The sequence below is a fragment of the Coregonus clupeaformis genome, chromosome 23, assembly GCF_020615455.1.
Source record: "Coregonus clupeaformis isolate EN_2021a chromosome 23, ASM2061545v1, whole genome shotgun sequence".
Lineage (NCBI taxonomy): Eukaryota > Metazoa > Chordata > Actinopteri > Salmoniformes > Salmonidae > Coregonus > Coregonus clupeaformis.
Window position 1 is genome coordinate 31,815,844 of NC_059214.1, and position 10,309 is coordinate 31,826,152.

Consider the following 10,309-nt stretch of genomic DNA (forward strand, 5'->3'; position numbering starts at 1 on the left):
CAGAGACTATACTGCTCCCTACAGTAGGTGCTGTATGTGCTGGTCCCAGAGACTACACTGCTCCCTACAGTAGGTGCTGTCTGTGCCGGTCCCAGAGACTATACTGCTCCCTACAGTAGGTGCTGTCTGTGCTGGTCCCAGAGACTATACTGCTCCCTACAGTAGGTGCTGTCTGTGCTGGTCGCAGATACTATACTGCTCCCTACAGTAGGTGCTGTCTGTGCTGGTCCCAGAGACTATACTGCTCCCTACGGTAGGTGCTGTCTGTGCTGGTCCCAGAGACTATACTGCTCCCTACAGTAGGTGCTGTCTGTGCTGGTCCCAGAGACTATACTGCTCCCTACAGTAGGTGCTGTCTGTGCTGGTCCCAGAGACTATACTGCTCCCTACAGTAGGTAATGTCTGTGCTGGTCCCAGAGACTATACTGCTCCCTACAGTAGGTGCTGTCTGTGCTGGTCCCAGAGACTATACTGCTCCCTACAGTAGGTGCTGTCTGTGCTGGTCCCAGAGACTATACTGCTCCCTACAGTAGGTGCTGTCTGTGCTGGTCCCAGAGACTATACTGCTCCCTACAGTAGGTGCTGTCTGTGCTGGTCCCAGAGACTATACTGCTCCCTACAATAGGTGCTGTCTGTGCTGGTCCCAGAGACTATACTGCTCCCTACAGTAGGTGCTGTCTGTGCTGGTCGCAGATACTATACTGCTCCCTACAGTAGGTGCTGTCTGTGCTGGTCCCAGAGACTATACTGCTCCCTACAGTAGGTGCTGTCTGTGCTGGTCCCAGAGACTATACTGCTCCCTACAGTAGGTGCTGTCTGTGCTGGTCCCAGAGACTATACTGCTCCCTACAGTAGGTGCTGTCTGTGCTGGTCCCAGAGAATATACTGCTCCCTACAGTAGGTAGTGTCTGTGCTGGTCCCAGAGACTATACTGCTCCCTACAGTAGGTGCTGTCTGTGCTGGTCCCAGAGACTATACTGCTCCCTACAGTAGGTGATGTCTGTGCTGGTCGCAGATACTATACTGCTCCCTACAGTAGGTGCTGTCTGTGCTGGTCCCAGAGACTATACTGCTCCGTACAGTAGGTGCTGTCTGTGCTGGTCCCAGAGACTATACTGCTCCCTACAGTAGGTGCTGTCTGTGCTGGTCCCAGAGACTATACTGCTCCCTACAGTAGGTGCTGTCTGTGCTGGTCCCAGAGACTATACTGCTCCCTACAGTAGGTGCTGTCTGTGCTGGTCCCAGAGACTATACTGCTCCCCTACAGTAGGTGCTGTCTGTGCTGGTCCCAGAGACTATACTGCTCCCTACAGTAGGTGCTGTATGTGCTGGTCCCAGAGACTATACTGCTCCCTACAGTAGGTGCTGTCTGTGCTGGTCCCAGAGACTATACTGCTCCCTACAGTAGGTGCTGTCTGAGCTGGTCCCAGAGACTATACTGCTCCCTACAGTAGGTGCTGTCTGTGCTGGTCCCAGAGACTATACTGCTCCCTACAGTAGGTGCTGTCTGTGCTGGTCCCAGAGACTATACTGCTCCCTACAGTAGGTGCTGTCTGTGCTGGTCCCAGAGACTATACTGCTCCCTACAGTAGGTGCTGTCTGTGCTGGTCCCAGAGACTATACTGCTCCCTACAGTAGGTGCTGTCTGTGCTGGTCCCAGAGACTATACTGCTCCCTACAGTAGGTGCTGTCTGTGCTGGTCCCAGAGACTATACTGCTCCCTACAGTAGGTGCTGTCTGTGCTGGTCCCAGAGACTATACTGCTCCCTACAGTAGGTGCTGTCTGTGCTGGTCCCAGAGACTATACTGCTCCCTACAGTAGGTGCTGTCTGTGCTGGTCCCAGAGACTATACTGCTCCCTACAGTAGGTGCTGTCTGTGCTGGTCCCAGAGACTATACTGCTCCCTACAGTAGGTGCTGTCTGTGCTGGTCCCAGAGACTATACTGCTCCCTACAGTAGGTGCTGTCTGTGTTGGTCCCAGAGACTATACTGCTCCCTACAGTAGGTGCTGTCTGTGCTGGTCCCAGATCTGCAGAGTCATGCTAATGTGACAGCCTTATGGACCATCTAAAAGAGCCCGTTGTCTCCCGTTCTCCCTGTAACAAGTGTGTCTTTGATGACAGACTGTGGATAATGCCTCTGCGTGTATATATATCGGGGAAACTAGTTCATGATGCAGATCCCATGCCGTGCCCCCCAGCCATGCTGGGCTCCTCGTGACCCTGTGGCGTCAGGACCCCTCTCTCTCTCTCTTTCTCTTTCTCTTTCATCCTCTTTCTCTTTCTCTTCTCCTCTATCTGTTCCTCTTCATGTCTGCTGCCTGCATCTTTCTGCACTTCTTCCATCTTAGGCATGAGGATATGATAACAAATGACACAGTAGCTTACAGAGAGAGGGTATAAGGTAAGATATACTGTACATAATGTACAGTAGCTTTGGAAATGAGGTGACAAGGGTAGGATACGTATGTCAGTATGTCTGTGTCAGTATGTCTGTGTCAGTATGTCTGTGTTAGTATGTTTGTGTCAATATATGTAGGGGGACAGTAGAGGTGCCACTGTCACTCTCGGGCCTGTCATCACTTCCTCTGCTACCCATAATCCTTCACTCCTTTCTCTAATCTCTTATACCTTAACAAACAGTGCATTCGGAAAGTATTCAGACCCCTTGACCTTTTCCACATTTTGTTATGTTACAGCCTTATTCTAAAATTGATTAAATCGTTTTTTCCCCTCATCAATCTACACACAATACCCCATAATGACAAAGCAAAACAGGTTTTTAGAAATAAGTATTGAGACCCTTTACTCAGTACTTTGTTGAAGCACCATTGGCAGTGATTACTGAGGAGTGGCTTCCATCTGGCCATTCTACCATAAATGCCTGATTGGTGGAGTGCTGCAGAGGTTGTTGTCCTTCTGGAAGGTTCTCCCATCTCCACAGAGGAACTCTGGAGCGCTGTCAGAGTGACCATCGGGTTCTTGGTCACCTCCTTGACCAAGGCCCTTCTCCCCCGATTGCTCAGTTTGGCAGGGCAGCCAGCTCTAGGAAGAGTCTTGGTGGTTCCATACTTCTTCCATTTAAGAATGATGGAGGCCACAGTGTTCTTGGGGACCTTCAATGCTGCAGAAATGTTTTGGTACCCTTCCCGAGATCTGTGCCTCGACACAATCTTGTGTCGGAGCTCTAGGAACAATTCCTTCGACCTCATGGCTTGGTTTTTGCTCTGACATGCACTGTCAACTGTGGGACCTTCTATAGACAGGTGTGTGCCTTTCCAAATCATGTCCAATCAATTGAATTTACCACAGGTGGACTCCAATCAAGTTGTAGAAACATGTCAAGGATGATCAATGGAAACAGGATGCACCTGAGCTCAATTTCGAGTCTCATAGCAAAGGTTCTGAATACTTATGTGAATAAGGTATTTTTTTTTTTTTTCTAAAAACCTGTTTTTACTTTGTCATTATGGTGTATTGTGTGTAGATTGATGAGGATTTTTATTTATTTAATCCATTTTAGAATAAGGCTGTAACGTAACAAAATGTGGAAAAAGTCAAGGGGTCTGAATACTTTCCAAATGCACTGTAGCTCTGTCTTCATGCATGGACAGGCGTACGCACGCACACACACAGAAAATAATGATATACAGTATTTGACTTTCACCTAATGTAACTCCAGTACAACCCCAAAGCAAATTTAGAACCAACCACAGCTAAGTCTCTATTAGTGTAAAAGCCGAACAAAACTTCCCTTTAGCTTATTGAGGCTCAATCAATCAGTAATACTCTTAAAGGAAATCTTCAAGGAAAGGAAAGATGTAGCTAATTCCTAATCACCCTCTTTTCATTCTAAGGGATATTCAACCCTGTTTTTCCCCTCTTTAGTGTTCATCAGGCAGGATTATGGTCAGAGCAGAGTTTGTTTACTCAGTCAAAGAGCATCAAGTGATCTGGAACAGAGAGGTGACGCTCCACAACTTAACTTAATCTCACCATTTACAGCAGAGCTCACTGCCAGGGTGTGGGCTGTGTGTGGGGAAGAGTGTGTGTGTCTCTGTGTGTGTATGTGTGTGTGGGAAAAAAAACACGCTGCCAGATTGTATTAACATAACCACGTAACCCCTCCACCTACCACCCCTGCTTGTGACCCGACCCGATTTCAGCCCTGCTGCACACGTGTCCGAGGAAAACCAGGCTTGATGGACATTCACTGTGTCTCCTAAACGCACCTCACTACCCCAGTCAAATCAAATCAAATCAAATTGTATTTGTCACATGCCCTTAACCCCCTAAAATGCCTCCCAAAACTCCCTCCCACACCACTGTAGGCCTAGGTTACACCACTGTGAAACATTTAAGGCACACAAACAGACAAACGTTCAGTACAACACACAACATTGGCACAACTGCCATGACCTGACCTGTCTATGGCTTTTAAGGGACATAAACAGTGCTATGCTGTGATACACAATGATACTATCACCAAACCTTGCACGTGTGTGTATATGTATGTGCGTGCATACGTGTTCACACATACTGTATGTAGGTGAGATAGGTGTCTATTTAAGTGTGTGATGAGTGATTTGCCAGGGCGGTCTGCTTTCTTCTCCCGTGTGGGGTCACACACCAACTTCACTTCTCACTACCTCACATACTAGACCACATAGTGACCTGAGTAGGCCATGTTGTTCTACTGTATCCTCTCTCTCTGTCACTCCACAGCCAAACCTGGAGAGAATACAGAATGTTGCTCCTATTCATGCATGGGCCCTGTTGCTGTCTCTCCGTCTGTTTCATGTTTTCACGTCACCAGTAACATGATCCACTCAGTAGGAGAGTGTTGATGTTGACATGAACAAATGACACAATCTGTCTTTAGAGTGTGTGCTGATTACAAGTCTGTGTATGTAAGAGTAATTGTCTGATAAGCCACAGGTGCTGTTGGTCAGAGCTTACCTTAATGCACACACTGACAGCCCCTCTATCTAGATAACACTGTCTGCGTTCCTAACAGTAAATGAGTCAATGCATTGTTAGTTCCCACCATGCCATGGTGACACTGTCAGAGCAGGTGAGGGGCAGGTGACCAGTCAGAGCAGGTGACAGGGATGGAGAGGATTGGTGACAATGTCACAGCGTGTCACACTTTGTCGTCATTGAGTCGTTCTCCTTGTCGACCAAACACGTGCCCATGGCTCGGATCTGTCTACCGGACCATTCATTTTTAGACTGCTCCTGCTATTCTTACCCGCTGACCTCTGACCTCTGTACTCATCATAGTGTTGTTATCCCAGACCTGAGGGATGGAGAGAATATGTGGGTCATGTGTGTCTTATAATGTGTGTCAAGGTTGACTGGCAGTTTCCCTCTCCAACCCCCTCCCTTCACCTCCCTCCTATTGCCGCTAAAGACTGGAGACAGCACATCCTGTTTATGTGTGTGTGTATTTCCTTTCAGCCTTTCAGTGACCATTTATGTGCATTCTATACTTTTTCCATATAGAGAATGATGATGATGATGATGTGTCCGGTAACACTTTGCTTCTTGAAAGTCCAATATCTTGAAAACGTGACTGCTGACATGCAAAACATTTTGGGACTGTATCAACAGTGGACTAATGAAAAAAATACCAAAACATAGTTTTTGAGTGGATTTTCCCTTTAAGTTGATATACAATGAAAATAACCATGATATTGATATCCAACAGCTATAGGTTGTGACAATATATTACAATTAGCGTACTTCTTAGGAATGTATATAGTACATTGCTGGGTCATTGCTATAGAAATGTAGATCTTATTAAAATGTTCCAAGACTTTTCTGACCTACATGAGTTTTCCCAACATAACTGACTGGACTCAAAACAACAAATCAAAACAAGCAGAAATGTAAACTGGCCCCTGTAGGTTCCTCCTCCACCATGAGAACAAGGCAATCAAGGTTGGGGTAATTTGGGCTCTAATGCCATATTTTTCTCCAGTCGAGCTTGAAGCTTCAGTCTCAGCATCTCGGCATGGAGTATTAGAGTAGGAGAGGGCTAACAAACGCAGGAAGAGGTGTATCTACAAGACTCCCTCGCCCAAGACAACTACCTCAGATATGCGGAGAAACATGCACTGTGTGTGCGTGTGTGTGTGTGTGTGTGTGTGGACACACATTTTGTTATTGAAGACAGAAAAGGGTGTGTATTGTGTGTGTGTGTGCTATACGTCCATGAAAACAAACTCTAGGGCATCGCTCATCAACTTGCCCAATAAACATACAATGCATCACTCAACACACAATACCCAATCACTGACCCAGGGGTCGACTGAAGGTTCATGAATTGGGGCTATTCCAGAAACATCACCAACTAAAGAAATGTACCACACTTTTTCTAAACTGGTTAATGATGGATTGGATTGATAAATGTCTCATAGGATACTATTAACAGAAAGAGCTTGTTGTTGCTAGCCTTGTAATGTAGTTTTTTTTTTTGCATTGACATGTTGTTTCCAATACATGTGGTGATGTTTTATTAACTTCACCTTGGGTCTGCTAAAGTGTCTCAGTCACATTTCAGGAAATACGAACACTAATAATTCAGTTTTATTACACGCTGTACACGTTTGTGAGAATGTGTGTGTGAGTGTTTGTGTGGGCGCAGGTGTGTGTGTGAGGGGAACGGGAGGCTTGTAACTGTGTATCCACACACTCGTATCCGCTGATAACATTGTGTTGGGCTGCTGGCTGGCTGCCTGGCTGAAGGCATTAGCAGGGATGAAATGCTACCCTGGACGACGTGTGTTCCTCAGATAGGACAGGGAAGAGTGTTACCCTTCACTTACTACTACATTATGTACCTTTTTTACAAGCCCCCCTGCATCCCCCTTCTCCCCCCTACATCCCCATTCTCCCCTCTACATCTCCCTTCCCCCCTACTGCCCCTACATCCCCCTTCCCCCCTACATCCCCCTTCTCCCCTACATCCCCCCTACATCCCTCTTCCCCCCTACATCCCCCTTCTCCCCCCTGCATCCCCCTTCTCCCCCCTGCATCCCCCTTCTCCCCCCTACATCCCTCTGCTCTCCTCTACATCCCTCTGCTCTCCCCTACATCCCTCTGCTCTCCCCTACATCCCTCTGCTCTCCTCTACATCCCCCTTCTCCCCCTACATCCCCCTTCTCCCCTCTACATCCCCCTTCCCCCCTACTCCCCCTACATCCCCCTTCCCCCTACATCCCCCCTACATCCCCTTCTCCCTCTACATCCCCTTCTACATTCCTCTGCTCTCCTCTACATCCCTCTGCTCTCCTCTATATCCCCCTTCTCCCCGCTACATCCCCCTTCTCCCCTCTACATCCCTCTGCTCTCCTCTACATCCCCCTGCCTTTTCCTGCTCCCCCCTTATCCCCCTACATCCCTCTGCTCCCCCTACATCCCCTTCATCCCCCTACATCCCCTTCTCCCCCCACATCCCCTTCTCCCCCCTACATCCCATTCTCCCCCTACATCCCCCTTCTCCCCCTACATTCCCCTTCTCTCCCCTACATTCCCCTTCTCCCCCCTACATCCCCCTTCTCCCCCTACATCCCCTTCTTCCCACTACATCCCCTTCTCCCCCTACATCCCCTTATCCCCCTACATCCCCTTCTTCCCCTACATCCCCTTCTTCCCCTACATCCCCTTCTTCCCCTACATCCCCTTATCCCCCTACATCCCCCTTCTTCCCCCTACATCCCCTTCTTCCCCCTACATCCCCTTCTTCCCCCTACATCCCCCTTCTCCCCTCTACATCCCCCTTCTCTCCTCTACATCCCCCTTCTCCCCTCTACATCCCTCTGCTCTCCTCTACATCACCCTGCCTTCCCCTGCTCCCCCTTTCTCCCCCTACATCCCTCTGCTCCCCCTACACCCCCTTCTCCCCCCTACATCCCCCTTCTCCCCCCTACATCCCCCTTCTTCCCCTACATCCCCTTCTCCCCACTTCATCCCCTTCTCCCCCTACATCCTCCTTATCACCCTACATCCCCCTTCTCCCCTACATCCCCTTCTTCCCCTACATCCCCCTTCTTCCCCCTACATCCCCCTTCTTCCCCCTACATCCCCTTCTTCCCCTACATCCCCTTCTCCCCCTACATCCCTCTGCTATCCCTCTGCATTTCCCAGCAACCTTTACTCACTCGTATCCCCAACCCGTGTTCTGTACCTGTGCCACAAATCCTGTATTCACCTTGTGTTGGGTTAAAAAATAGTATATGTCCAAATCTAACAAGATTGCTTGTTAATCTGTGGTCGGCCCAATACCTAATTTCTCCCTGCAGCCCAAGTCCACAAATTCATCAGCAATGGATCTCTGTCTATCTTATTTTCCATACCCTCTAATCTCTTTCCCTCCTTATCATCTTATCACACACTGAACCTGCTCACCTCTCTTCCACCCCTTCCTGCTCTCCCTCTTCCTCTCCCAGCGGTACGCAGAGAGGAAGCTTCCCTTCCACTTCCTGTCAGAATGGTGGGAAAACTCAACCCCCCCCCCCTCTCTATCTCTCTCTCTCTCCTCCTCCACTCATTCTCTTCATCTCTCTTTCTTTCTCCCTCCTTAGGTCCATGTTCTCTGTGAATATGTTTCCTGGTTTCCAGTAAGGAATTCTATAATGGCGTCATTTACATTTTTTTATTTTCAGGCTTCCTGGAGCAGGGTTTGGGCTTGTGAACCTGCAGTGAGGGCTGACTACAGGACTGTGACTCACTCATCCCTCCTGGCTCCAGGACCAGGACAGATCCCTCACTGGGTGTGTGAAAATGTGAGGAATGTAGCCTAGATTATGCATGGTCACAGAGTCCAGTGTTTTCCCTGCCTTGCCTGCCTGTGTCCCCTGCTCAGGCAAGTTCTCCTCTTCATAGCTACCTGTAAATACACATACACGTCTGTACATGGCAGGAAGCAGGCCCTGGTCTATAGTAAGCCTTTGCCCAGCAAGCTGGAGTATGCCCCATTCCCCATGGGGACCATTAAAACCACTAGAGCTCCTAAACATACATTTCTGGAGTAGAAGCAACACAGTTACCACACACTGAAGACAATAGAGGCCTTCTCGACACTCTGGGTGTTGGATACAGGAACTCTGTCCCCTCAAAAACACACAGTGGCGGCGTGTGTTAGCATTGTGTTAGCATTGTGTTTGCATTGTGTTAGGATTGTGTTAGCATTGTGTTTGTATTGTGGCAGGACATGGGAAGGAAAGCCTCGAGCACAAACACAGGTGAGCCCAAACAACCCAACCCTCTCACCATCTAACAATCTCTAACAATCTCTAACAATTTTTACAATCTAACAAGCAATCTAGCAGTATTTAACTCTCTAACAAACCATGTAACAATGGTCGGCACAAATATTTATCAACGGCTAAACGTTAAAGATTAGCTTGTGAGATTAATTTCCTTGTTTTGCATGGTTCTAATACCACAGTTAAAATGAAGGATGCTTGGTTTGTATGTGTATGTGTGTTTGTGTGTGTGATGGCCTTGGCTATGCCCCGTCTGGTTTATGTCAGCAGGTCCAGTGAGGTTATCAACCAGGCCTGCTCCAGCAGAGGGAGGGACAGAGTGCTTGTCCAAACCCAACAAACCTGACCTCCCAAATACAATGGTATAACCCAAGTCCTACTGGGCAACAACAGATCTACCCTATTAAACACAAAGGTATGGTCCCTGACCAGCCGAATAGCTACAAAACCTTTCATAACCCAAGCTGTGTGTGTACCCCTCCTGCTTCACTGGCACAGAAGCTTGGTCCAAATGGGGGCTCCAGTTCAAACGGTGACATTAAAAAGTCTTATCACCAGTTTGACTTGGCAGACGTTGATGCCAGTTCTCTCTTTCTATGTACAAACAGCTGGCTCTGTTTGCTTTGGTGAGTATGAAAGCAAAGGTTCGGAAATGCCTTTGTATGGTCTGTTCAATCTTAAAAACAATAATTGGAAAGTAATGATCGTTGGGTTCTCAGAGGAAACACGAAATTGCTCAGGGGTAGAGAGAGGTGATTTGTTCACACAGAGATGTGAGAGAGGTTAGAGCTGCCATGGCCGTAGCTCGATTTTACTTGTAAATTGGCTAATAAGGCTTAATGAAGCCTTCATAGACCCTCAATAAAGATACATACATAGTTGCTTCGTAACTTAAAATCAGATGTCACATTATATAAAGGTGATACAAGTTATTACATCTAGTACTTTACAAATTGTGAGATATAACCCTTTAGTGCATCAATCCCAGTGCTGTAGTGGTCATGGTAGTGTGCTATGCAAGGGGAGCCAGCAAGCAT